Source organism: Arachis hypogaea, chromosome 15, assembly GCF_003086295.3.
Source record: "Arachis hypogaea cultivar Tifrunner chromosome 15, arahy.Tifrunner.gnm2.J5K5, whole genome shotgun sequence".
NCBI classification, from domain to species: domain Eukaryota; kingdom Viridiplantae; phylum Streptophyta; class Magnoliopsida; order Fabales; family Fabaceae; genus Arachis; species Arachis hypogaea.
Window position 1 is genome coordinate 69982384 of NC_092050.1, and position 5114 is coordinate 69987497.

The window sequence follows — 5114 nt, forward strand, 5'->3', positions numbered from 1 at the left end:
CTTTTACTAGTCTTTTAGACCATCTTTGGTCTCAGTTTTATTCCATTGTTCATCTTAGGAGACTATTGATCTCGTTTAGGGGGCTGGCCATCTCGGCCATGCCTGGACCTTCACTTATGTATTTTCATACGGTAGAGTTTCTACACTCCATAGATTAAGGTGTGGAGCTCTGCTGTTCCTCAAAGATTAATGCAAAGTACTACTGTTTTCTATTCAATTCTTCTTATTTCTCTTCTAAGATATCCATTCGCACCCAAGAACGTGATGAAGGTGATGATTATGTGTGACGCTCATCATCCTTCTCCCTTATGAACGCGTGCCTGACAAACACTTCTGTTCTACATGAATTAAAGCTAGAATGAGTATCTCTTAGATCTCCTAACCAGAATCTTCGTGGCGTAAGCTAGAATGATGGCGGCATTCAAGAGAATCCGGAAGGTCTAAACCTTGTCTGTGGTATTCTGAGTAGGATTCAATGATTGAATGACTGTGACGAGCTTCAAACTCGCGATTGTTGGGCGTTAGTGACAGACGCAAAAGGATAGTAAATCCTATTCCAGCATGATCGAGAACCAACAGATGAATAGCCGTGCCGTGACAGGGTGCGTGAGCAGATTATTCACTGAGAGGATAAGATGAAGCCATTGACAAGGGTGATGCCTCCAGACGATTAGCCGTGCCGTGACAGGGCATTGGATCATTTTCCCGTGAGATGACCGAAAGTAGCCATTGACAGTGGTGATGTATCACATAAAGCCAGCCATGGAAAGGAGTAAGACTGATTGGATGAAGATAGCAGGAAAGCAGAGGTTCAGAGGAACGAAAAGCATCTCCATTCGCTTATCTGAAATCCCTGCCAATGAATCTACATAAGTATCTCTATCCCTTTTATTGTTTATTTGAATCTAATAAAATATCATGTTTAAATCCGCCTGACTGAGATTTGCAAGGTGACCATAGCTTGCTTCATACCAACAATCTCCGTGGGATTCGACCCTTACTCACGTAAGGTATTACTTGGACGACCCAGTGCACTTGCTGGTTAGTTGAACGGAGTTGTGTCCACACATAGGTGCCATAATAATGATTCCATACAACAACAAAGAATACTACATTGATGTGAACACAATTTCGTGCACCAAGTTTTTGGCGCCGTTGCCGGGGATTGTTCGAGTTTGGACAACTGACGGTTCATCTTGTTGCTCAGATTAGGTAATTTTCTTTTTATTTTATTTTCAAAAATTTTTCAAAAATATTTTCAAAAATCTCTCATTTGTTTTCGAAAAAAAAAATGTTTTCAAAAATAAATTATTCTATGGCTTCAGAATTTTTAAGAATGAATTCTAGTGTTTCATGAAGCATGTTGAAGCCTGGCTGGCTGTAAAGCCATGTCTCAATCCTTATACTCAAGAGAAGAGCTTCTTTATCTTTCTTAGCCAATTGGCTGTGGAATGTAAGGAATGTCAGGCGTGTCATGTCTGAGTTACATACTAAAGCTTGGCTGGCTATTAAGCCATGCCTGACCCTTTGATTGGAGCTTTAGAGCATAAGATTCCTGGAATTCATGTTGAAAATTTTGGAATCCTTATTTTTTCTTTTTCATATAATTTTTCGAAAAATATAAAATAAAAATCCAAAAAATTTTAGAAAATCATAAAAATCAAAAATATTTTTGTGCTCTTGTTTGAGTCTTGAGTCATATCATAAGTTTGGTGTCAATTGCATGTGTATCTTGCATTTTTCAAAAATTTCATGCATTCATGGTGTTCTTCATGATCTTCAAGTTGTTCTTGGTAAGTCTTCTTGTTTGATCTTGATGATTTTTTGTTTTGTGTCTTTTCATGTTTATCATATGCATTCTTGAATTCTTAGTGCGTAAGCATTAAAGAATTCTAAGTTTGGTGTCTTGCATGTTTTCTTTGCATTAAAGATTTTTCAAAAATATGTTCTTGATGTTCATCATGACATTCAAAGTGTTCTTGGTGTTCATCTTGACATTCATAGCATTCTTGCATGCATCACATGTTTTGATCTAAAAATTTCATGCATTGCATCTTTTTAGTGTTTTTCTCTTGCATCATAAAAATTTCAAAAATCAAAAAAAATATCTTTCCCTTTTTCTCTCATCAAATTCGAAAATTGAGTTGACTTTTTCAAAAATTTTTAAAAATCAAAGTTGTTTCTTATGAGTCAAATCAAATTTTCAATTTGAAAATCTTATCTTTTTCAAAATCTTTTTCAAAAATCAAATCTTTTTCAAATTTCTTAGTTATTTTCGAAAATTCCAAAAATATTTTTCAAAAATCTTTTTCTTATTTTTATACCAAATTTTCGAAAATAACATAATCAATTAATGTTTTGATTCAAAAATTTGAAGTTTGTTACTTGCTTGTTAAGAAAGATTCAAACTTTAAGTTCTAGAATCATATTTTGTGATTTCTTATGAATCAAGTCATTAATTGAGATTTTAAAAATCCAATCTTTTTCAAAACTAATTTCAATCATATCTTTTCAAAAATATCTTCTTATCTTATCTTTTTCAAAAATATCTTTTCAAAATATCTTTTCTAACTTCCTAACTTCTTATCTTTTCAAAATTTGTTTCAACTAACTAACTAACTTTTTGTTTGTTTCTTAACTTTTTCAAAACTACCTAACTAACTCTCTCTCTCATTTTTCGAAAATATCTTCCCCTTTTTCAAAAATTTCTTTTTAATTAACTAATTATTTTTATTTTTATTTTTATTTCAAAAAAATTTTCGAAAAAGACTAACAAATTTTCAAAAACCAATTTTCAAAAATCACTAACTCCTTTTCAAAATAATTTTCGAAAATTATACCTCCCCCATCCTATTCTGTTTATTCATTCATATCCTAACATCTCATCTCACATCTCTTCCATTCTCACAGTTGTGTTTCTTCCTTTATATTACATTCTTTGTCTCCCTCTTTTCTTCCACTCACAAAGGGATCCCTATACTGTGGTATAAAGGATCTCTATTATTATTATCATTTTTCTGTCCATTCTTCCTTGTCATATGAGCAGGAGCAAGGATAAGAACATTCTTGTGGAAGCAGATCCGGAACCTGAAAGGACTCTGAAGAGAAAATTAAGAGAAGCTAAAATACAACAATCCAGAGAAAACCTTTCAGAAATTTTTGAACAGGAAGAGGAGATGGCAGCCGAAAATAATAATAATGTAAGGAAGATGCTTGGTGACTTTACTGCACCTAATTCCAATTTACATGGAAGAAGCATCTCCATTCCTGCCATTGGAGCAAACAACTTTGAGCTAAAACCTCAATTAGTTTCTCTGATGCAGCAGAACTGCAAGTTTCATGGACTTCCATCTGAAGATCCTTTTCAGTTCTTAACTGAATTCTTGCAGATATGTGATACTGTTAAGACTAATGGAATAGATCCTGAAGTCTACAGGCTCATGCTTTTCCCTTTTGCTGTAAGAGACAGAGCTAGATTATGGTTAGATTCTCAACCTAAAGACAGCCTGAACTCTTGGGATAAGCTGGTCACGGCTTTCTTAGCCAAGTACTTTCCTCCTCAAAAGCTGAGCAAGCTTAGAGCTGATGTTCAAACCTTCAGACAGAAAGAAGGTGAATCCCTCTATGAAGCTTGGGAAAGATACAAACAGTTGACCAAAAAGTGTCCTTCTGACATGCTTTCAGAATGGACCATCCTGGATATATTCTATGATGGTTTATCTGAGCTATCAAAGATGTCACTGGATACTTCTGCAGGTGGATCCATTCACCTAAAGAAAACGCCTGCAGAAGCTCAAGAACTCATTGACATGGTTGCTAATAACCAGTTCATGTACACTTCTGAAAGGAATCCTGTGAGTAATGGGATGCCTATGAAGAAGGGAGTTCTTGAAGTTGATACTCTGAATGCCATATTGGCTCAGAATAAAATATTGACTCAGCAAGTCAATATGATTTCTCAGAGTCTGCATGGAATGCAAGCTGCATCCAACAGTACTCAAGAGGCTTCTCCTGAAGAAGAAGCCTATGATCCTGAGAACCCTGCAATAGCAGAGGTAAATTACTTAGGTGAACCATATGGAAACACCTATAACTCAACATGGAGAAATCATCCAAATTTCTCATGGAAGGATCAAAAGCCCCAACAAGGCTTTAATAATGGTGGAAGAAACAGGTTTAGCAATAGCAAGCCTTTTCCATCATCAACTCAGCAACAGACAGAGAACTCTGAACAAAATGCTTCTAATTTAGCAAATCTAGTCTCTGATCTATCTAAGGCCACTGTAAGTTTCATGAATGAAACAAGGTCTTCCATTAGAAATTTGGAAGCACAAGTGGGCCAGCTGAGTAAAAGGATCACTGAAATCCCTCCTAGTACTCTCCCAAGCAATACAGAAAAGAACCCAAAAGGAGAGTGCAAGACCATTGACATAAGTGCCCTGGCCGAACCTGTGAGGAGAGGAGAGGATGTGAATCCCAAGGAGGAAGACCTCCTGGGACGTCCAGTGACCAATAAGGAGCTTCCCTCTGAGGAACCAAAGGACTCTGAGGCTCATCTAGAGACCATAGAGATCCCATTGAACCTCTTTATGCCCTTCATGAGCTCTGATGAGTATTCCTCTTCTGAAGAGAATGAGGATGTCATTGAAGAGCAAACTGCCAAGTTTCTTGGTGCAATCATGAAGCTGAATGCCAAATTGTTTGGCATTGATGCTTGGGAAGTTGAACCTCCCTTGTTCATCAATGAACTAAGTGATCTGGATCAACTGACATTGCCTCAGAAGAGACAGGATCCTGGAAAGTTCATAATACCCTGTACCATAGGCACCATGATCTTTAAGGCTCTGTGTGACCTTGGTTCAGGAATAAACCTCATGCCCCTCTCTGTAATAGAGAAACTGGGAATCTATGGGGTGCAAGCTGCTAAAATCTCACTGGAGATGGCAGACAGCTCAAGAAGACAGGCTTATGGACAAGTAGAAGATGTATTAGTAAAGGTTGAGGGCCTTTACATACCTACTAATTTCATAGTCCTGGATACTGGAAAGGAAGAGGATGAATCCATCATCCTAGGAAGACCTTTCCTGGCCACAGCAAGAGCTGTGATTGATGTT

The 5114-nt window shown here is 36.7% G+C and overlaps 1 non-coding gene across 1 annotated transcript; it reads right to left on the minus strand.

The window, feature by feature from the left end:
- Window positions 1-3572: 3572 nt before the first annotated feature.
- On the minus strand, window positions 3573-3680 carry LOC112752481 (small nucleolar RNA R71). The gene has a single exon (XR_003176916.1). It is a non-coding gene; the product is annotated as a small nucleolar RNA R71 (small nucleolar RNA).
- Window positions 3681-5114: the final 1434 nt, after the last annotated feature.